The following is a 23,907-nucleotide window of genomic DNA, read 5'->3' as shown; positions in this document are numbered from 1 at the left end:
TGAGAGGTTAAGTGACTTGCCTGAGGGCACATTGCAGGTGAGTGCCAGAAAAAGTGAAAGTGAAAAGTAAAAGTGTCAGTCACTCAGTTATGTCTGACTCTTTGTGACCCCATGGACTGTAGCCCGCCAGGCTCCTCTGTCCATGGAATTCTCCAGGCAAGAATACTGCAGTGGGTAGCCATTTACTTCTCCAAGGGAATCGTCCCAACTCAAGGACTGAACCTGGATCTCCCGCATTGCAGGGCTTCCCTGGTAGCTCAGCTGGTAAAGAATCTGCCTGCAATGCAGGAGACCCTGGTTCGATTCCTGGGTTGGGAAGTTCTCCTGGAGAAGGGATAGGCTGCTACCTACTCCAGTACTCTTGGGCTTCCCTAGTGGCTCAGATGGTAAAGAATCTGCCTGCAATGTGGGAGACCTGGGTTTGATCCCTGGGTTGGGAAAATCCCCTAGAGGAGGGGATGGCAACCCACTGCAGTATTCTCCAGTATTCTTGCCTAGAGAATCGCCATGGATAGAGGAGCCTGGAGGGCTACAGACCATGGGGTCGCAAAGAGTTGGACATGATTGAGCAACTAAGCACAGCATAGCACTCCTGCATTGCAGGCAACTTCTTTACCATCTGAGCCACCAGGGAAGTGCTTAGTGACAAAACCAGGACTCAAACCCAGGCAGTTGGCTGTGGAGGCTGGGCTACCCTAACCCCTCAGTTGACAGCATGGCCTGGGGGCCGGGTGCCACACCAAACCCTTAGAGTATCTTGTTCAAGGTGCACAATGGCCCCTCGAGAGGATTATTACCATCAGCCCATGCTAACCTCTCTGAGCCTCAGTTTCCCTGCATACAAAATGAGAGTTGCAAAACAGCTTCTATCCTATAGGTTAATGGGCAGGTCAGGTGTCTCTTGGGCCCCTAATAAGCACCTGACAAATGTTTTTTGTATTTTTGTCTATTTTCTGGCCACACTGTGCAGCATCTTAGTTCCCTGACCACTGCAGTGGAAGCACCCGGTTAAGCATCTTAACCAGGGAGGCCCCTTGACAAATACTTGAATCATCATCACCATTATGATACAATCCCAGCATACCCACCCTCCCCAGGTACACGCACGGGGTGGTCCTACAGCCATGCATTCACAGTCCTTATTAACATTCACCAAGTCCTCCCAGCCTCTCCCTCAGTTAATCCGCTAGGGCCTGGTGAGCAAAGTTGCAATGCTCCCATTTCACAGCTGAGAAAACTGAAGCCGCTGAGATGACGCCACACAGAGTGGGTGACCTTGAAGAACTGGACTTTGGACTCCCTCCACAGCGCACAACCCAAGTGTGTACAGACACCAGCGTGCACGTACACGCCTGTTCACAAGCGGACACACACAGCCTGCTCTGTGGCAGTCCCCTCCCCAAACACTGGCGTTCTCTGTGGTTGGGGATCGAGATCACTCCCTGTTCTCATTTGCCCTGTAGGCTGTTATTACACATTCCAAATCCGTGCCAGACTTAGGGGGAAGGAGGGGTGCCAGCCAGGACAGGGAGGCTGAGAGTCCTCCTGACTCTCCTCTGCGTGTAAATATCGTGTATGTTTCCTCCTCTCTTTTCCCCCTGTGCTCATGCGCATGCGTGTGCCCACTGTGAGCCCCTGGGAATGCCTCTGCAGGGGGCAGCGCCCAGCTGGCACCAGGAGCGTATCAGGGGCTCAACGAAGGACATTTACGCCAAGTGTGGACGTCCCCACAGGCTGTGTGACCACTGCATTCATTTAATGTGGCGGATTTCAAACGTTTTTAAGCAAACCTATCTATATATACACACACACACACACACACACATATATAGGCTTCCCAGGGGTCTCAGATGGTAAAGAATCCACCTGCAATGCAGGAGACCTGGGTTCAATCCCTGGGTTGGGAAGATCCCCTGGAGAAGAGAATGGCAACCCCACTCCAGCATTCTTGCCTGGGAAATCCCATGGACAGAGGAGCTTGGTGGGCTACCGTCCCATGGGGTCACAAAGAGTTGAACACCACTGAGTCACTAACACACACACCCACATCATAATATATACTAGGCAGCAGTCCACACACAGATAGTAATTGTGGCAGGATGGACGCGTCTGAATCCCAGGGCCCAAAGAACAGGACTGGAAGCCATTCACCCATGTATTTACTCAACAAGTGTTTCCTGAGAATCTATCATGTGCCAGGTCTTGGGGGCACAGATGTGAGCAAGACAAAGAACTCCTGCCCTCCTGGGGCTGACCTGGTGAGAAAACAGAGCAAATAGCCAGACAGAGCAAGAAGCTGAGGTATGTCTGGGGATGAGAGCTGGTTAGACAGGAAGGGCTTGGGAGCGGTGAATTCACGGGTGCAGGACGAGGAGATCAGGAGATACAGGGCTGAGCCAGGGTCCCCCAGGTCTTCCTCTCTGCCCGGGTCAGACCCCAAGCTCTCCAGAAACATGGCTGAAGGTCACGCATTTGGCTCTGATGGCCCTGAGGACTCGGTCAGGGCAGCTAAATCCACACTCCCTGGCCCGACAGAGGAGGGTGCACCTGGTGGGAGCTGGTGGGTCTGGGAAAGAACGTGCATGTTGACGTCAGACCGATTGGGGTTGGTGCCCAGACCCTACTGCTCATTAACCAGGTGAGCCTGAGCTAGTCACTTGGCCTCTCTGAGCCTCGCAGGCCTCACTTGCCCCGGGGGACTTAAGTGGGTCACCCTGAGGATTATAGGAACTGAGTCAAGCACCTGGCACACAGTAAGCCCTCAATGAACAGCAAACCGCAAGACCGCATGAACGGCAGGTGCTTCTCCCTGGCAATCCCGGGTGCAGCAGGGGTGGGCTGGAGGGCTTTGGCTCCATACCCCGCACCCTTCTTCTGGCAGAAGAAGGGGCCCACCCTCGCTGTTACCCCAGGGCTTTGCCTGAGCTCATGGAAACCCTGGCACGTCCTTGTCAAATCCCATCCTCCTGATTACGTGAGCGAGGAAAGCTGCTTAGATCTGGGGGCAAGTTCAGGCGTGCAGGGGCTGCTCCACCCCAGGGGGAGGAATGCCAGGGAGCTGGGACCGATGCACGCCAACAGGCATCTGCTGAGTGCCAAGTGTGTGCAGGGCACCGAGGAAGCAGAGAAGAGTGGAAACTCGGGGAACTCAGTCTAGGAGGGGAGCAGATGGCTGACCTGCTCCGGGCCTTTGCCTGGGCTGGTCTTCCTCCACTGGCTCCCTTTCTCTGGGTGTCATCTTAACCAGCACTTCCTCTGAGAGGCCTTCCTCCCCCTGCCCCACCCCACCCCACCCCATTCTAAACCAGCTCCTTGTGCTCACTCTTACAGCAAACTGGGCCTCCCTTTACGGCACTTCTCGTGATTAAACTTTGACCTTTGCTTATATCACCCTTTCATTCATTTTCTCTCTTCTCCTCTGGAGTGTGAGCTCCATGAAGGAGGGACTATTCTGTGCTGGCTGTCTCCCCGGCATTCAGCGTTATGCCAAGGCACCAGTAAATATCTGCTTGCTTAAACAGTCAGGCAAGGTCCACTGAAGTTCTGAAAGGAGACAGGCAGGAGGAAGCGGCACTGATTGATTCTGACGGGCCCAGGAAGAGGCAGCGAGGAGGAGGGCTTGACACGAGCGACAGATAAAAGAGCAGAGGAGACAGCAAGGTCCGGGGTGTGGGGCCGGGAGACAGCAGGGGGCACTAAGGACCGGGCAGCCTGAGGTGTTGGGAGAAGACAGGAATGAAGAGAGACGAGATGGGTGAGTGGGCGGGCGGAAGGTGGGGGGAGGCAGGCAGATCAGGCGGAGGTTCTGGGCTCCCAGACAGACTGCTCCCTCCATCCTGTGGCTCTCTGCCCCAGCTGTGGGGTCCCCCACTTCCTGCAGTAACCTGGACTAGCCTATCATTCTAGATCAATCCTGGAGGGATGGCGTGGGTGGGGAAGGGCCTAGGAGGACAGAGCCCAAGGCTTGCTGGCACTGAGAGAGAAAACGCCAGCTCTATCCACCTCCCCACCCGCCAGGTAAGGAAACGGAGGCTCAGAGAGGTAGAGTCACCCTTACAGGGTTGCCCAGCTCCTTAGATGTGGAACCAGGTCTGGGACTCACACGGCCCCAGGACCTGTGCCTTTAGTGGATACTTTATTATTTTTTTATTTGAGCCACACTGTGGGGTATGTGGGATCTTAGTTCCCTGACCAGGGATCAAACCCATGCCCTGCACACTGCAAGTGTGGAGTCCTGACCACTGGACTGCCAGGGAAGTCCCCTCAGTGAATACTTTACCAGGACCAGGGGACTTGAGAAGAAAAGGACGGATGATGGGGGTGGAGGGAGAGTGGTTCAGGGTGGGTGGTGGGGACCATGGGCCCCAGAGGCAAACTGCCCACTCACCAGCTGTGTGACCCAGGGCAAGTCACCCGGCCTTCCTGTGCCTGTTTTCTCACCTGTAAACGGTGATGGCCGCAGCGCCTGCCCTGGGGTGGTTGACAGAGTCAAATAAGACAGTGTGTAAAGCACTGATCCTAGCGCCAGGCAGGGAGCGCCGTGCTGCACTCAGCCGCGTCTGACTCTTGGCGACCCCACGGACTGTAGCCCGCCAGGCTCTTCTGTCCGTGGGGATTCTTCAGGCAAGAATACCGGAGTGGGTTGCCATGCCCTCCTCTAGGGGATCTTCCCATCCAGGGATTGAACCCAGGTCTCCTGCGTTACAGGCAGATTCTTGACCATCTGAGCCACCAGGGAAGCCCAAGAATACTGGAGTGGGTAGCCGATCCTTTCTCCAGGGGATCTTCCCAACCCAGGACAGGTGGATTCTTTACCCGCTGAGCTACCAGGGAAGGCAAGGAGTACACACCCAGCAGGAGACGGTTGCTGTCGGCAGCATCGGTGTCACTGAAGTATCTTTACCAGAAGATGGATAAACAGACAAACTGAGGATCAAGGAAGGTGTGACAGCCAGGAGGGCCAAGCAGCTGGGCCCAGAGCCTGGGATGCTGGCAGCCACCTCAGAGCAGCCGCCACTGGGAGCTTGGCTCCCTGGCCAGGCTGCTGAGGCTCCCCCGGCCCAGTGGGTGGGAGCAGCAGGGGGCATCATGCCACGCAGGGCACCTTCCCCAGCCAGCCCGTATTTACCCAGCAGGTCTCGGCCCTGCCTGCTTCCTGTCTGCTGCACAGTGGTTGCTTGTCCAGGGCAGACAGAGCCCCAGTGTCCCGTTGGGTCCCCCCCACCCAGGAGGGGCAGGGCTGGGGTGACTCACCAGGCCCCACAAAGGGCAAGGCTGATGTGACCACGACCTCACTCGGTCATTCTGCAAGTCCTTGGCTGGAGGGATTCCGACAGGACACACAAGGATCCCTCTGAGCTCTCAGGGCCCCCCATTCGCTTCCAAGGTCCCCGGCCCCAGGGTGGGAAGCACCAGGAGGTGGTGCGGCTGAATGGGTTAAGAGCACACTCCGAGCAAGACAGAAGGTGAAGTGTGATAGGATCCCATGTACAGGAAATGTCCAGAACAGGCACGTCCATCGAAAAGAAGCAGAGAGACAGCTGCCAGGAGCTGGGGGGAGTGGGGGGACAGTGACCTAGTGGGGATGGGGTTCATTTTGGGGATGATGAAAATGTACTGGGGTTAGACAGTGGTGGCGTCTCTAAAACCCTGAACATTCTACAAAAACACTAAATTGCACACACTGAAAGAGTGAGTTGCATGTGAGTTACATCGCAGAAACCCTTTGCAGCTTGATGACCTCGGGAAAGTCACGTCCCCTCCCCAGCCTCAGTCTCCTTGTTTTGACAAGGAGATGTCGTGAGCTTAGATGCTCATAGAGGGGGCAGCACAGGGACTGGTGCACAGCAGGGGACTCGAGGACATGAAGGTTCTGTCCCAGGAGGCTCTGGCTCCTTCTCCCGAGGTCTCGCCCCCTCCCATCCCTCTAACCTAGCCCTGCTCAGAGCGCGATGCTACCCAGCCCAGGTAGCATGGAATATGGAAGCCCCGTCTCTCTAGCCCAGCCCCTCTACCAGAGGACAGTCACAGCCACAGAGACTACACCTCCCACCCCTGGCCAAGGGAGGATTCTGCAGCCTTAGAAACCACCCAACCCGTGTTCTCTTCCCCACCAGCCACTTCCTGACAGGGTGGCCAGGAGCAAGTCACTTCTCTCTGGGCTTCAGCTTCCTCATCTGTAAAACGGGGGAAATGATCACTGCCATGTGGGAAGGATAAACTCACATATTTGCTTTATAGTTACTGGTTGGACTCTGCGTTCACGCTTTGAATGAAAAAATAAAATGGTAGCTCTTACACCAAAAGGCTGCCATGAGGACTGAATGATCATGGAAGATGATGGACTGAATTGATAATTCACGAGTTTAAGCCAGTGCCTGGTGCGTGGTAAGTGTTAACAACGGCAGCTGCCTTTTATTTCTTCAATTAACAGCTAGAGAGACAGAGCCCAGAGAGGGCAGGGCGGAGGCAGCTCTGGGACACAGACATCCCAGGTCCAAAGCCAAAACTCGTGATTCTGCTCGGAGACCTCGCCTTCTGAAAGCCTTTTCTCCCCTCCTCGTCCCCATCTCTCCTGCATCACTGTCCCGTTACCCAGCTGGGAGACTGAGGCCCCGAGGAGGCAGGACATACACCCATGCAGACCAACACCCACCCCTCCATCTCACACCCCTGGGCAAAATTCAGAGAAGAGAGCAGACACCAAGGAATGAATGGGCCAGGAAGGAGCCAGGGAAGGGTGCCCCAGGCAGCAGAAAACCAGGTTCAAGATCCTCTTGCTGCCCCGGCCTGCCTTACCTGCAGCCTACACCAACAGGAGGCTGTGTCTCTGGCTAACTGCTTGAATGCCCACGTTAGCAGTGCCCACAGCCCTCTGGTACATATCACATACACCTTCTGTTTTAATCCAAAAAAATAACTCTAGAAGTTATTATCATTTCCATTCTCAAGGGAATAAACTATGACTGGAGAGAATGGAGGGGAGGGGCTGACATTTATCCAACACCCATCGTGTGCTGAGCACGCTTGCACTGACCTCTCAGCCCCATGTCACAGATGAGCAAACTGAGGCTCGGAGAGACCAGGAGACCCAGCTGAGGTCACAACTCCACAGGAGGGGAATGTGGTTGGGATTCCAACCACCTGCTTTTAAGCCCATTTGAGTTCATGCCTTTAGAGTGTATGAAGCCCTCTCCTTGGGGTCACTTTTCTAAATGCCACGCCCCTTGGAAGTCTCGGGGTGGGCCAGAACAGACTTGTAGTTTTCATTGTGCCTTTGCTGCTTAGTAGCTGTGTGACCCCAGGCAGAGTGTCACCTCTCTGAGACTCAGTTTCCTTGTTTCTAATTTTGTTTTGTTTTGTTTTGTTTGGCTGCACAGCACAGCATGTGGGAATCTTAGTTCCCCAACCAGGGATCAAACCCATGACCCCCCTGCATTGGAAGGGCAGAATCTTAGCCACTGGACCAGCAGGGAAGTCGCCTCACTTCTAAGAGCAGCTAATCACAGCACCCACCACTGGGTTGCCTGGGACTGTGGGTGTCAAGAGGGAGGCTCATAAAACACTGTCCCAGATGTTGGGAACTTGGACGCCAGTTCTAGGAGAGCGGGGGCCTCTTCTGTTACAGTCACCCGAGTTCCTGGGGCCTAGAACAGGGCCTGGCACATCGCAGCTGCCCAAGACATACTTGCCAAATGAATGACCAAATGGATGAATGCAGAGATATAAATGAAAGGAATCGCAGCTAAGTCCTTCTCCACAGGACAGACAGCCCTTCACAGCTGCACCTCTGCCCAACTAACCAGCTGGACACCCCCTCCTTCCCATCCTTGAACAGATAACGTACTGAGCGCCTGCTGCGTGCTGGGCTCTCTGACCTACGATGTTCAACATCCTCCCGCGACAGCGATGGCAACAGCTACCATGTGTCCATTTTGCAGATGAGGAGACTGAGGCTCAGGCAGGCCAGGACTCTTGCCTGAGTCCCTGTCTGAATCTGAGCAGGCGGGTTTTCCTGATGCCCCCACCTGGCTGATCTGTCTGTTGAGTCACTCGGTCCTTCCTTGCTTCATCTGTCTGCTCTATCCACAGGTATTCCTGAGTCCCTCCTCTCTGCCACGGGGCACAGGGACAGGAGTGAACCAGGCCAGCTGGTCCCCGTCCGAGATCTGTGGGCCCTTTGGCCGCCGGGGTCTCCCCTGAACCTGGAGGGCTCATTGGGGACACGCACTGGAAGTGCCTGCTCCATACACACCCTTGACGAGCCGTCCCAAAAGGTGGTCAGCCTTCCTGGTCAGTGAGGTGGAAGCCAGGCCACTCCACCCTCGGGGAAAAACTGGCATCCGGTGAGACTGAGGAGCTCTTTGTGCTGCGGGTGGGCAGGGCAGGGGCGGGAGGGATGGCCGTTACTCACCACCCAAAGAAAAATAAGCGCACTCCCATTTGGTCAATGGCCCTCCTGTCTGCCCCCACACCACCACCTCCTTCCCGAGCCTTTCCCGCCCTCTGATCTCATCTGGAGCAGACCTGTGAGGGCCTCCGATGCCCCTGGTGTGCCGTCTGTGACTGTCACTGATGAGGAAACAAGCTCAGAGAGATGGCGTGACCGGCCTGAGGTCATACAGCCAGAAGGGCAGAAGGGGGAAGCCGATGACCAGGACGGGGCTCAGAGGTGGGAAGGAAATCGGAGTCACAGTGAAAGCGAGGGCCTGGCCTCCCTTCCTCATTCCTGCTCGGCCAGGGTGACAGCTCAAGGGAACTCCAGGGCACCTGAGGCAGGGGGAGCCCAGGCCGGGGCAGGAGTGGGCAGCCAGAAGGATCCAAATCCCCCTCAACTGCTTTGCTGTGACCTCCTGCAAACCCCAGGGGTGGCAGCCCCAGGAACAGAGAGGTTAAGCCACTTCCTGAAGTCACACAGCAGCGAGTGGCTGAGCTGGGATGTGAACGGAAGTGGGTCAGACTCTAGGACCGGACAGTCCCAGTGGCTTTCTGGGAAGGAAGTTGGGCCAGCCACTGGGCTTTTCAGGGACCCTAGGGGTCACGGGACCTAGCTTTCAGGTCCAGCTCTTCCATAAGCCAGCGGGGCATCCCTTGGCAAACTGCTGCTCTCTCTGAGCCTCGGTTTCCTCTGCTGTAAAATAGGACTCAGCATTCCTGCCCTGCCCAACTCCAGTGCGGGTGATGCTGCGACCCCATCAAGGCAATAGGCCGTCAGGCAATAAACACTGGTTACATGCTGAACAGCCTGTGCTGCTCTGGAGACTGTCCACGACCACCCCAACAAAGCCTGCACAGTCGTCACCCCATTTTACAGGTGAGGAAACTGAGGCCCCAGGAGTGAGGGAACTTCCTGAGACTTGGGGTGTGAACCAGGTAGCTAGGCTCCAGCCCTCATGTAAGCACTAAGTCAGGAAAGTGGGAAACTCTGACGGCCCTGGCGCTCAGCCAAGGCCTGTAAGCACTTCCGAGCTGCAAAGGCAGCATCTCTTGTCCAAGTGCAAGTCCAGCTTTGCCCCTTGCTCCCGCCTTCCTGGCACAGAGGGGCTCTCGGAGGGATGAGCTGCAGGAAAACGCGCCCTGGAACAGGCTGGGGGACAGGATGAGGAAGCAGACGGTGCTCGGAACCCCCTCCATGTGCTCTGGACTGTCCTTGCAGAGAGGGGACTGACAGCCCCATTTGGCAGATGAGGAAACTGAGACTCAAAAGTATGGTGACGTGCCTGAGCTCCCCTGGGGAGAAGGCAGCAGGCACAGGAGTTAAGTCCGGGCCTGTCTAAACAATTCAGGCTCTTACCTCTAAACTGCAGACTATCTTCCCATGACCCCAGATCTAGACAAATGGGGACAGGCCACCTTGGAAGTTAAGGGACATGGATTTTATACGTATCTACTTTTATTGATTTGGCTGCACTGTGTCTTAGTGGCGGCATGCGGGATCTAGTTCCCTGACCAGGAATCGAACCTGGGCTCCCTGCACTGGGAGTGCGGAGTCTCAGCCACTGGACCACCACGGAAATTCCTAGGCACTGATTCACAGTCAGATAAATGGAGTTCAGACCTTCGTTCTGGCCCTCCTCAGGTGGGCCAGCAACTTTAGCATCCTGACCTCAATTCCTCCCTCTCAAAAATGGGTATCATCCTAGCTTCGCATCCAAATGTACTTAGTCTCGGGCTCAGTGTCTGGCACACAGTAAGTGCTCAGTAAATGCTCACTGTCATCATAATGACTGCTAACGCAGCCTATGCTTGGCTGAAGCCAGACAGAACCTTGCACCCAGAGTTCAGAGTGGCAGCTGCGGGTCTCAGGACCACAGGCATCTTGAGAGGTCTGAATTAATCTTTAACAGGTGAATTCCACCCCAACCTGGCAATACGGAGCATTCCAGAGGGCCTGCTGGCAGGAAATGTTCCCTCAGCTCCCCAGATCCTGCGTGAGTCAGGAGGAGCTGGTCCTTGGGTTCCCCCGTGAACTGAGGAGGGGCCTGGAATGTTTTTCCTAGAGTCGAATGGGGGAAACTGAGGCACATAGCAGGTTGAGGGCCTGGGAGGTGTAGAGCCGCCCGCTCTCCATGTGGCCGCCTCCCTCCCAGGGACACACGAAGGACCTCAAAGGACTCTGGCCCTCTCAAAATGCTGTGTTCGGGCACTCAACTGTGCAAGTGGGGTTAATTGCGCACCATGTGCCAGGCGCCCTGAGATCAAGTCTTGCATAGTGCTTTCCCTCCATCTTCCAGCCGCCTACTGGGGGTGCCAGCCCCTACCTGGGGCCTCACACCTCTGGCTGGATGACTTCTCCACCTGGGGACCGGCCTCCCCACCCAGCCCCGACTCCACGGGCCTTTCCAGACCACACATCCGGCGTGGCCCTCCCAGGCTGGACTTGCAGGGTTTCTGGGTCTGACCCAACCCACTGCCTGTCTGATCCCTTGTCCTTCCTGTTCGTGTCACGCTCCAGACAAACGGGACAATGTCTCAGCTCTGCTAGTTTCACCACCTGGTGACGAGTAGAAGTCAGGTCTTTACCTGAATACCCTTTCCTCCAGCATCTGCATTTACTCCTTCAGGTGAGCCTCCAAGGCCACCTTGATCAAGCCCTTCCGGGTTCCCGATCATCACAATCCCACCCACAGCCCGCTCCCCTGAGCCCCAGCCATCCGGAGCACACACGCTCCCTGGCTGGGTGCTCTTGGGGCTGGTGTGGGTGTTGCCTGAGGGCAATGCCAGGGTCAGGGAGACAGCTGCGGGGGAGGAGGCAGCCCTCCCTCCCACCCCACGGGCTCTCTTGGACCACCCAGGTCACCGACCCCCTCACCCAGGCTGGGGCTAGGCGGGGGTCCGACGCCTCAGTGCCCAGTCGAGGGCTGGCCCAGGGCAGCTTTGCAAGGGGGTTTTGATGGACAGAGGAGGAAATGGCTGAGGCCCAGCTCACACCTGCACAGCTGATGAGGTGGGAGGGGAGTCCACAGCCCAGGCTGGATAGAAGGCATCTGGTCTGGATTTCGCTTGGGGGATTCGAGGCGTCTTTACTAGTCTCTCACACACTTCTTCCTCAGGCGCCCATTCTCTAAACCTGGGGAAACTCCACTTGGAAATGACCCCACCCTGCTTCTATTAATACAAGTGTGAACCTGACTGGCCCAGGACTCATTTGTCGTTTGTCTTAGGAGCCCCTCCCCGCTCCGGTTTACCAATAGAAGTGGGGAAAGGGGTCCCTGGCCTTTCTGGCTCCCACCACCGTTCAAATAGAATGATCTAGATAAATGTGGAAAAGGCCAATTACCTTTTTCACCCCCTCCATTGGGCTTCCCTGGGGGCTCAACTGGTAAAGAATCTGCCTGTGATGCGGGAGACCTGGGTTCAATCCCTGGGTTGGGAAGATCCTCTGGAGAAGGGAATGGCTACCCACTCCAGTATTCCGGCCTGGAGAATTCCATGGACAGAGGAGACTGGTGAGCTGCAGTCTATAGCGTCCCAAAGAGTCAGACACAATTGAATGACTTTCACACTTCACATTTCACCCCCTCCGTTGAGAAGATGTTGGGGCAACAATCACCAGCGCAAACCTCATATCCTTAGGCTGGGCTCCAGGCAGTGTGGGGCCCCTCGCAGGGCGGCTGTCCTTGCTTCAGCCCAGGGGCGCCCTCAGCCCACCCCCATTTTCTAGATGAGCTGTCTGTCTCTCAGACAGCTAAAGAAGTAGCCCGAGATCACACAGAAGCAGGTGGCCAAGTGAGGGTTCAGACCCACACAGGCCCCACTTTTAACCTCACAGACAATCCACGCTTGACCCTCATACCTGACCTCTCTTAAGAGGCCACCTCCTCACCCAGTGACCCCATCCTTGCCCCTATGATAAAGGGGCAAAGCTCAAACCCTCCAGAGGGTCTCAGTGTCCGAGATCACGCCCCACCTCCACCCCCCAGCAGAAGTCCTTGGTTCTAGACACTCCGTGGCCATAAGTCCACCCCCTCCTTGGCAACTTCCACGACAGCCCCTGGGCTCCATGCAGGGAGGACGTTGGAGCTGGACAGCCCTGGCTTTAAATTCCCCTTGGCTATATCCCTGACCTGGGCCTCAGTTTCCTCATCTGCAAAATAGGGAGAACGGATGGAGGAAACCGGCTGGTGCTGGGCCAGGCAGGGGTGTCCATGGCTGGAAACCGCCAGGCACGTGGGAGGGTAGGCGGTCTCTCCCAGTTCTCAGAGACCTCCCAGGGTGTCCCCGCAGAGCTGGAGGGGAGATTAGAGATCTTCCTGCCTCCTGGGAGACGAGCCCTCTCTCTGGGGCTCAGTAATGAAGAAATGATCTTTGGAAGCTGCAGACTCCCAACCCTTCCTGGAGATTGAAGGCAAACCCCCAGGCACCCAACTCCCTCTTCCAAGCCCACCAAAAAGGAGGTGACCGCGAGGTGGGCTGCAAGGCCTCCTGTGTTTGGTTCCTGGGCTTGGAGCTCCGGGGGAGCGGGTACCTCCCTCCCCCAGGCCTGCATTCCCGGAGCCGGGAGCCGAGGTTAGCGCCCACTTGGCAGGTAGGGAAAGGGAAGCCCAGAGAGGTGGTGCCCAGCCCAAAGGACCCCCACGGATCCCGGGCCCCAGGCTGGCACTCCGCAGCCTCCAAGACGAACCTGGGGGTTCGCGGGGTCCTTGGCTGTGCCGTCTCTCCCGGGGGTCCCCGCCCCGAAGGCCCAGACCCCACTCACCTCCGAGAGGGCTCTGCGGGCGCCGGCGGCCGGGAGCGCGGCGCTTCCTGAATCCCGGCAGCCCGCCCCGCGCCCGCCCGGAGCCGCCGCGTCCCTCCTCCCCGAGCTCAGGTTCCACCGCGCGCGCCGCCCCCGGGCTGCACCCCCCGGGCTGCACCCCGCCCACGCCGCCCGCCCCGGAGGCGAGGCACCAAGCCTACCCCGCGCCTGGGACCCGCGCCCCTGCGGGAAGGGCGCGGGGAGTGGGGGGCGGAAGCGGGGCCTCAGTTTCCTCACCTGGAAAACGGGCGTCATTACCCCAGGTACAGGGGCAGGCGCTTCGTGGGGGGCGTGGGGTGCCTCTGGCTGGAATCCTGAGACCACCGGCTCCTGAATTCGTCAGCCCGGGACTGCTGCCCCATCTGGTAATGGGCTTGTCGCCGATTCCTCCACGCTTCCGCTCATTCAGCAGTCAATTCAGAGACAGTGTGCACTAGGTCCCGGCCTTTGGGTAGCTCCAGACTTCCAGCAGCGGAGGCACCTGTGTTACAGACAGAACCATCCGGGACTAAACCAACGCGAGCGCCTTTGAACCTCACCTCTTTACCCAGCTCCTAGCACAGAGCCTGGACTGAGTAGGCCACCAACCAGTGTTCTTTTATGGAGAAGGTGAGCCCCACCGCGCAGTCCCACTTTCTACCCCAGACACTTGAATACCCTCATGGACAGGCAGCTCACTTCTGCCAGGACTGGCTCGACTCCTCCAGCCAGACTCCCGGAGCCCAAGCCCTGGCTCTGTGACTCACCAGCTGAGCAGCCAGTCCCTACTCTGCCTCGGTTTCCCCTCACATCACAGTGAAGAGGCTGAGGGCACCAGGTCCATGCAGAGGCCGAAGAACAGCCTTAACCCTTTTTATTGTTATTCTTTTCTCTAAACTGAGCTGACTCCCACATTGGGAAGATGGTGGGGTGGGTCCTTCCTCAACAGCTTGCAAGCAGAAATAGCTGCCAGGGTGCGCTGGTCCAGCAGCCAGAAAGTGGAATTTGAGAATTGTTGGAGAGAGAATCTTAATGGAAGTGCTGTGTTCAAACCACTGGTCGAGGACTTCCCTGGTGGTCCAGTGGTTAAGACCCTGTGCTTCCACTGCAGGGGGCACGGGTTCGATCCCTGGTCGGGCATACATGCTTCAGTCAGGTACGACTCTTTGAGACCCTATGGACTGTAGCCTGACCAGCTCCTCTGTCCATGGAATTCTGCAGACAAGAATACTGGAGTGGGTTGCCATTTACTCTTCCAAGGGATCTTCCCAACCCAGGACTGAACCCGAGTCTCTTATGTCTCCTGCATTGGCAGGTGGGTTCTTTACCACTAGTGCCACATGGGAAGCCCCTGGTCAGGGACTAAAGTCCTGCATGCCTCGCAGCCAAAACAAACAAAAAGAAAACAAAATGCAAACTGCCAGTCTGAAACAATTACCAAAAAAGAAACCTTAGTAAAGAACTTACTGAGCAAGAGGTGGGAGTGGGGGTGGAGGGTGTCAAGTAAACCTTCCTCCCCCAAGGCTGTGCGGCGGGGATTGCTGTGCCCATTTTACAGATGGGAGATGGGGGCTTGGAAGGAACCGTGACCTCACCAAAGCTCTGTCCCTGAGGATTTGAGAGAGAGGAATCTCTCCTCTGGGCTTCCAGGATCTTAAACAGGGCAGACAGGCAGTTATCTGGCAGTGAGGAATGTAAACAGAGGGCCCCTTATACCTCCCTGAGGAGGAAAAGCCCTTCTGTTTGGGGCCTTCCGGGCTGGGGGTGGGTCAGGGCGGGATGCAGAGGAGTCCTGGGCATATCTAGTCTGGAGCCCATTTCTGGAGAAAGCCTCTTGTTAAAAGAAAGAAAAAGAGGGGCTTCCCTAGTGGCCTGGGAGCTAAGCCTCTGCGTTCCCAATGCAGGGGAGCCGGGTTCAATCCCTGGTTGGGGAACTAGATGCCACATGCCACAACTGAGACCTGGCACAACCAGATAAATAAGCAAATATTGATTTAAAAAAAAAAAGGATAATTCAGTAGGAGGATGCTGGGGGCTTCCCTAGAGGCTCAGATGGTAAAGAATCTGCCTGCAATGCAGGAGACCTGGGTTCAATGCCTGGGTCAGGAAGATCCCCTGGAGAAGAGCATGGCTACCCATGCCAGTGTTCTTGCCTGGAGAATCCCATGGACAGAGGAGCCTGGCGGCCTTAGGAGGGTGCTGGAGGGGACTGGAGGCGGTAGGGTCAGGGATGATGTTTGCTCTTCTCCGGAGTGAGGGGGAAGAGGCAGGAGCCCTCCGCGTCAATATGGCTAACCCTACTCCCTCCTGACCCCCATTTCACAGACTGGCCCACTGAGGCCCCATACAAGGAAGTGACTCATCTTGGGCCGGGAGGCTGGATCTTGGCCCCTGTGCCCACTGTGAGTTCAAACTCTGCTTTGCCGCTGATGAGGTAGGGGCCGTGAGCAAGAGCCTCTCCCTCTCAGTGCCCCGGTGTTCTCATCTGAACAATGGGTATCAGTTTCCACGAGGCAAGGACCATGTCTGTCTTGTTTGCTGGACAAGCCTCTGGTACTTAGTAGGTTCTTTTAAGATACTGGTTGGTTGAGCTGGAGGGGGTGGGAGTTTAATGGGTATAGACTTTCAGTTTTGTAAGATGACAAGAGTTCTGGAGATGGATGGTGGTGATGGGCACTGCAGTAACCACCTGCGTGAGTTATCTTATGACGGGAGGTCCTGGTAAGGAACATGGAACTGACAAGCCACCACCAACCAGAAGAATTCAGGAAAGGTCAAAAGGAGAGCGGAGACTCCAGTCCATCTGTCCTGCTGACCTCCCAGAATCCTTCCCACTGGAATCCATCCTAGCTAAGCTCTGTGTGCACCACCAGGAAGGGCCCTGAGTCGGAACGATTGGCCAAAGACAACCTGGAAGCTAACCCCATCACCATAAAACCCGAGACTGCGTGCTGCGGGGCAGAGCGGTCCTCCTGGGCTCCCTTACCCTGCTGCTCTCCACCCAGGGTGCCCCTCCCCAGTAAAGTCTCTTGCTTCATCAGCACGTGTGTCTCCTCGGACAATTCATTTCTGAGCACTAGACGAGAGCCCACCCCCGGGCCCTGGAAGTGGGCCCCCGTTCCTGCAACAGTGATGCGGGTACAACAGTATGAATGATCTTCACGCCACCGAACTGTACACACAAATGGCTTACGAAAGCAAATTCCGTTACGTGTGTTTTACCACAAGAAAAGAAAAATTGGGGGAACGTACTGGCTGATTGAAAGCCTGCGGGCCTGCCTGGCAGGAAAAAGGGGAGTAGGAAGAGAAAGCAGGGTGCTCAGGGCACCCAGCAAATGCTCACTGGTTTGACTAAATAGGAACAAGGGTCACTGCTAGGATGTGACAGCAATGGCGGTCACTGTTTTTGTCGCTGGCAAAACTGCCTAGCCTCTGCTTTGAGAGGACGACAGATTCTCAACAGAAAGAACTTTTCCTCTTAGGGAAGGAAAAGATTTCAAAGCCATTAAAGCAAACGGAGAGTCCTGTAGAGGCTGCAGGGTGGCCCAGCGCCTTGTCCCACACGGGTCTCAGGGTCCCCAGGCAGGCAGGGGGCTCGGCCACTTCCACTAAGGGAGGTTCCTGGGCAGCACTGAGGGTCTGCACTTAGCAAGTGCCTGCTGTATGCCAGAATCAGGGCCAGTGTTGGGGAGAGACCGTGAACCGGGTGGGGTGCATCTCAGGAACTTTATACAGACCGCACCTGCCCTGGATTATAAAAACAAGATGTGTGTACCTCACTGTACAGTTAGCATAGCCCTGATTCTGCGGGTCACCTCCTGACAGCCAGGAAGGAAGGATTCCTTTTTTCTTTAACTTTTTATTTCGTATTGGGGTATAGCTGATTGACAATGTTATGATGGTTTTAGGTGGACAATGAAGGGACTCAGACATACACATACATGTATCCATCCTCCCCCAAACTCCCCTTGCATCCAGGCTGCCACGTAACATTGAGCAGAGTTGCCTGTGCTCTACAGTAGGTTCCTGTTGGCTGTAAAATTGAGATTCTTATGTCATTTCCCATGAAGGGACACAGAGAGCCCGTGTGCCCGACAGACTACAGCTGATAGCATTTGAACCCAAGCCTGGCAGACTCTGTAGTACAGCAGGGTCAATGAGAATACAGTCTCAAAAAGGCAGATTGTAACATGTTTTAGCAAAGAAATAGGGAAGCTGGGACCCTCATGCATGGCTGGTGGGAATACGAAATGGTGCAATCACTGTGGAAAAACCTGGCAGTGCCTCAAAAAGTTAAATATAGAGTTACCATATGACCCAGCAATTCCACTCTGTGGGAGACAGCCAAAAGAAACGAAAACAGATGAACACAAAAAACTTGTATACAAATGTTCGCACAACATCACTCATAGCGGCCAAAACTGAAACAATCAAATAATGAGCAGATAAATGAAATGTGGTATATCTATACTGTTGACTATTATGCAATAATAAGAAGAACGAAGTAATTCCCTGGTGGTCCGGTGGTTAGGACTCTGAGCTTCCACAGCAGGGAGTCTGGTTCAATCCCTGGTCAGGGAATTAGCATCCTGCATGCCACACAGCGGGCTTCCCAGGTGGCTCAGTGGGTAAAGAACCTGCCTGCAATGCAGGAGATGCAGGAGACGCAGGTTCGATCCCTGGGTCAAGGAGATCTGGAGGAGGGCTTGGCAACCCACTCCAGTATTCTTGCCTGGAGAGTCCCTGGAAGGCTACAGTCCACAGGGTTGCAAAGAGTTGGACACAAAGTGATTGAGCGCACGCACACATGCCATACAGCTAGGCAAAAAAAAATGGAAAAGAACAAAGAATTGATATATGCTACAATGTGGATGAACATTATGCTAAGTGGAAAAAAACACCTTGAAAGCATGCTGAGTTAAAAAAGCCAGACATCAAAGGCCATAAGAGTACCCCTACACGAAATGTCCAGGAGAGACAAATCCACTGAGACAGAACTTAGACTAGTGTTTTCAAGGGGCTGGAGAGGCTTGGAGGAGTGACGGTTAAAGGCTATGGTTTTTTTTTTTTTTTAGGATGATGAGAATGTACTAAAATTGCTATGGTAAGAATTGCATCTATCTGTGAATATATAAAAACCACTGAACAATACACATCGAATGAGTGCACTGAATGGTTTGCAAACTGTATTTCAATACATCTGTTACAAGAGATTAAAAAAAAAAAAAAAAGAAGAACATGCTCTCTGAAGTCAAAAGGATCTGGAGGATCTGGGTGGGGCTGTACTGTATTTTGAAGCTGTGTAACCTCGGGCAGGTACCCCTGCTTCTCTGAGCTTCACTCCTTCATCTGTAACGTGGGGACAGTAACCTACCTCACGCGGTTGGGAAGGTTAAACATGATGATCCTCATGAGGGCTGGGCAATGCCGGGACAGAGCAACGCTCAGTAAATAGTCCTGTGGGGGCACCGTGGAGTCCTCACCAAGACTAGCGTCCCCCTCAGAGCACTCCCACGTTTACCCAGCACTCCCCCTTACGCATCTTCCTTCCCAGTAATCTGGTGAGGTTGGCATCAGCGTCTCCATTTTACAGATGAGAACTACTGAGTCCAGCAGACAACAGGCCTCCCTGGCAGAGAATGGCTCCCTCTGACACCCCCAGGCAGAAACATTTTTCCTCCCCCTCCCCACACCCCACGTGGCTCTGTCTCTGCCTCTCCCCTCTTTCTCTCCCATTAGGCACCTCTTTAGCTCAGCTGGTGGTCTCACGGCTCCAGAGCTCAGTTTAGGCCAAGAGTTGGTGTTTAGGTTCCTGGAGGCTTGAAGTGGTTCTCAGACTCAGGGGTGCAGCCAAAAACCAGCACCTGCAGACCTGGGCCATCTCATCCCCTCCTCCCTACAACCCTCAGAGGGGTGGGTCTTTTCCAGCCCTTTTTGCAGATGGACAAACTGAGGCTCCACACAGTGAAAAGCCCTCTGCCAGAGGAACCTGCTGGTGATGCAGTCAGGATTTGAAACAGGACTGTCTGAATTCAAACACCCACTCTCCAGCCCCTCTAGCAGCCACACTGCCCCCTGGACCTCAGTCCCCTCACCTCTGACGTGGGAAGCCCTGCTCGCATCCACCGAGGTGAGACTGTGGAGCATGGGGTTGTGGGGATGAGCAATTCTGATTGGCCTTTTAGCTCTTTCTCTGAGTGCCAGGGACGGGCTCAAGTGATGAGGAGAAACAGCAGGGGGTGGAAGGGGCGCATTTATGCAGCAGCAGCTGTGTGCCAGCCGTTTCATAAGTCTTGATCCTCACTGATCCCCCTCCAGCTACAAGAGAGGAAGGCACTCAGAGAGGTGAGGGAACCTGCCCCAGGTCACACAGCCGGGAGGGTGTGGGGTCTGACGGTCTTCCTCTGGGAGCCGGCCCCAGCGGGGAGCAGGCCCCCTGTGAGATCACATCCCCCACATTCACCCAGAAGCCGTGGAGACAGGATACCCAGAGACTGGGGACAATCAGCTGGCCTGTCTATCTAGGGCCTACAAATTGCTGGCCTTGTCCCAAGGCCTCGCCCTGCCAGGGACCATCAATGGGGCTGTTCTGGAATTCTCCCTGGGGCAGAAACCTGAGGCCAGGTGGTGAGGAAGCCCTTCCCCTCAGACGCCCGTTGCCATGGACACAGCCACTCTCTGCTCTCAGCCCCTGGCTGTGATTTCAGTCTGCTGGGCAGCAGGCCTGGTGGCCTGTGGGTGCGGTCACCCAACCACAGCTGGCCATGGGCATTTCAAAGTTAGCTTCATCTGGAGCTGGGGCCTAGAGGGGGCGGGGTGGGGGGCCTTGGTGCCAGTGGATCTGAATAATTCCAACCTTCCCACATGGGGTTCTTGGGGGGGCCATGGGGGATTCTGGGAGGCCCCTGGAGTGGTGACCGAAATTGTGAAGGGGCCTGAACACTTTCCTGCGAGGCCCAGGACTTTCGCAGAGGTCTGGGACCCGGATCCCCAGCACATAGGTGATGAAGGCTCAACCTTCTCAATCAGGAAGAGGCAGAGGGTGGGACGAAGGAAGGATCCCAGCTAACAGCTTTTTAAGCTGAGGACTGGCTTCGTCACCCTCTACTCACAGAGGCTTATGATTTCCTTTGTTCTGAAACAAAAACCAAAGTCACATGGACCTCGGCATTGCTAGGTTTCCTCCCTCACTGTCCTTGATTATCAGGCTCCAGACACTTTGGACTCTCTCTGTTCTAAGAACACAGTGCTCTCTCTTCTGCCTCAGGGCCTTTGTACCAGCTGCTGTTGTTCAGTCGCTTAGTCATGTCAAACTCTTTTAGACCCCATGGACTGCAGCACGCCAGGCTTCCCTGTCTCTCACCATCTCCCGGGGTTTGCTCAGAAGTCATGTCCATCAAGTCGGTGATGCCATACAACCATCTCACCCTCTGTCACCCACTTCTCCTCCTGCCCTCAGTCTTTCCCAGCATCAGGGTCTTTTCCAGTGAAAAGACCAGCTGTAGCCAGCTTCTTTTCATGGTCTGCTCTTTCTTCCTCTTCAGATCTCAGCTCAAATGTTACCTCCTCAGAAAGGCTTTCCCTGTTCCCCACCCCTCCCCATCTAAATCGCTTGCCTTGGACCATGAGCCCCTTGGAGGGTGCAGGCTTATCTAACTCGGGGCTCACATACAGTAAGTGCTCAGCAAACAGAAGCTGAACGACTCGCCTTCCAGACACCTCTCGGGGCTAGATGGAGAGCTGATTAAGAGTTCATCATCATAGCTGCCCTTTATCAAGCACCTTCTAGGTACCAGGCGCTGTGCTAAGTACTCTGCACACGTGGTCCCATTAGATGTCACAAGGAGAAACCCACGTGCCCACGTGTGGATGGAAAGATTTTCCTGGAATTATGAATACAAACCAGGGACTGTCGCAGTGACAGTCCACTGTAGATGGGCAGAGCTAGGAGGGCACGTGGAACTGTCCAATCTCCTGACTTTACAGAGAGGGAAACTGAGGCCCAGAGGGGAGAAGGCATTCGTCCAGATCACACAGCCGATAAGGGCAGAGCAAGGAATCACTGCCTTTTTCTGGGGTGTTCCTGTTGATGCGTCGCTCTGTGCCCTGCGTTATCTTTCAAAACAAGGACTAAGTGAACACGCTACGGTTTAACTGCATTAGGGGGCCCGCTGCCCCTCAGGAAGCCCAGGATTACATGGGCTATAGTTATGGAAGCTGAACGTGAACCCTAAACTGTGAGGTGATGGTGGGGGTGGTACTACTAGCAGCAGCAGTGTAGCGCAGCGTTAATAGGAGTAGTGAGAGCGGCGGCAGAAGCCAGAGCAGTGCTAATAGTCGCGGTGGCGGTGGTAGTCGCAGCAGCAGCAGCAGTGGTACAGAGGCGGTGCTATATTACTAGTAGTAGCAGCAGCAGCAGCGGAAGTAATAAGACACATTTTGACCCAGCAGCAGCAGAGCAGTCGCCCTCATCCGAGTAGTAGAAGTATTAGGAGATACCCTTGACCCAGCGGCTGACATTCAGTCAGAATCCCAAAGCACCCGCTTACGAGGCTTCAGACTATCCCAACAGTGTTCAAATAGGGCTCCTCACGTAGCCCTTGGAAGCCACCCCGAACACGTCAGTGGGGCACGCCTTGGGTGCGGGCTGGAGTTCTAGAAGGTGCGGACAGGCGTGGGGGACTCGCCGCTCCCGGGGAAGAGGCTCTCTGCTCACAGCGCCACCTATCGGGACCCGCGGGACCTGCAGGAGGTCGGCGCGCAGGCGCAGCGGCGGTGGGGCGCCCAAAGCCGCGACGCTGAACCAAAGGAACCCATTGATCAGCCAAATAAACCCAGGAAATGGAATCGTCCTCCGTTTTCCCGTAAGCTTCTGTAGAGGATGACCAATGGGTCAACACTGGACAATTAGCAGCCAAGCGCTTGCCTGGGCGGTTTCACTGATTCTCAGTGAACTAAGAACTGTTAGTATCCCCATTGTACAAGACAAGGAAACTGAGGCTCCGAGAGGTGCAGCGATTTGCCTAAGGTCACTCAGCTGATAACTAACAGAGCCAGACTCCGACACTTGGTCACGTTACCATACACATCACACACCAAAATATTCGTGCAATTTAACACTAAGACAGCTTATTTCATAAGTTTCTAATTGTTTTACAAATAGTATTTATTTATTCATTCATTCGTTTACTTTTGTGTGGCCCCACTGTGCAGCTTGTGGAATCGGTTCCCTGACCAGAAACTGAACAGAGGCCCTGGACAGTGAGCGCTGGGAGTCCTAACCACTGGACCACCTGGGAATTCCCTACAAGTACTTAATGTAAGCCTCACAACCTCTGAGAACGAGTACTGGCGGGACTCCCCCACCCCACCCCCCGCCCCCGTATGGAAAAGGAAACAGGCTTTTTATGGAGAAATTAGCGTCAGTTCCTTGTCTATAATAGAAAATTTGAATCACAGTTCAGTGAGATTTAACTAAATGCAGCAACGAGTAAAGAGTCCTTTTTTTTTTTTTTTTTAATATAATTTATTTTTAGAGTCTTTGGCCACACCACACGGCATGCAGACCTTACCCAACCAGGGATGCAAATGGTGCCCCCTGCAGTGGAAGCTTGGAGTCTTAACCACTGGACCACCAGGGAAGTCCCAAGAGTCAGTCTCTATCAAACTTTTGGGCTCACTCTGTCCGCTGGCATCCAAACGGGCACAACTTGGGGGAGATGAGTCTGATGAGAGCCCGAGGTGCCCCCAGACCTGGCAGGATCACCCTGGCTGAATCCTCTTGCCCCATCCCTGGGGTGTTCAGTCTCTTAATCTGATAAATGCAGCTTCTGATGCCCACGTCAGGGCACTTGTGAAATGATGTATACAAAGTACTTGTGCAGGGCCTGGTATACAGCTGGTGCTCAATGTGTGTTCCTTCCTCCCTGCCCCAGGCAGAAGTGAGTCCCACTCTGACAAGGATGACATGAGAAGGCATAGTTGCACTGCTGACTTCATCTCTGGGGTCACAATCCCAAAATGCTCCTGGGGCCAGGCAGGTACCAGGAATAAAGAAGGCTGTCCTGGGAAAATTCTGACCTTCCACAGAGAAACTGCCTTCCTGGTGTCACTATATTATGTTGGAAACATGCAGGAAAAACTTTTTTTTTTTTTTAATGTGGACCATTCTTAAAGCCTTTATTGAAAATCTGTTACAATACTGCTTCTGTTTTATGTTTTGGTTTTTCGGCCATGAGGTATGCCGGATCTTAGCTCCCCAACCAGGGATCGAACCTGCACTCCCTGCATTAGACAGTGAGATCTCAACCACTGGACTGCGAGGGAAGTCCCAAAAAGCTCTTTGTAATATATATATATATATATATATATACACACACACACACACAGAATTTTAAAAATTTGTTGGCAGAATTTTATATTCAAAGGGAAAAATCCTAAAAAGCAGTTAGAGCTTAGAAAGATCAGTGGCATTCTTCCTATCAGCAATGTTAGGAAACATCATGAAATCAGAGACAGCAAAAAACTTAGTTCAGACTTCTAACCCTTGGCCACATCAGAGGGAACCTTCCAAACTGGATATCCGACTGATTGTGCAGAAGACCCCTGAAGATGTTCCAGTTTTCAGAGTCAAGCTCAAATTCCTCAGTGGCACGATGTCTCACATACACACACAGCCTGCTCTGGGTCAA

The 23,907-nt window shown here is 54.6% G+C and overlaps 1 protein-coding gene across 2 annotated transcripts in view; it reads right to left on the bottom strand.

Moving 5' to 3' along the window:
- TRPV4 (transient receptor potential cation channel subfamily V member 4) overlaps positions 1-13,841 on the bottom strand; it is a 36,999-nt gene extending 23,158 nt beyond the window's left edge. The window contains exon 1 of one of the 2 annotated variants that reach the window (XM_061385094.1): positions 13,475-13,841. The gene's annotated coding sequence lies outside the window, so the exon portion shown is untranslated. Of the gene's footprint in view, positions 1-13,198; positions 13,284-13,474 lie in introns of those variants that run through there. The other variant, XM_061385092.1, reaches the window with a different exon arrangement.
- Positions 13,842-23,907: the final 10,066 nt, after the last annotated feature.

This window comes from Bos javanicus, chromosome 17 (assembly GCF_032452875.1).
Source record: "Bos javanicus breed banteng chromosome 17, ARS-OSU_banteng_1.0, whole genome shotgun sequence".
NCBI classification, from domain to species: domain Eukaryota; kingdom Metazoa; phylum Chordata; class Mammalia; order Artiodactyla; family Bovidae; genus Bos; species Bos javanicus.
This window is presented reverse-complemented; position numbering and strand designations above follow the sequence as displayed.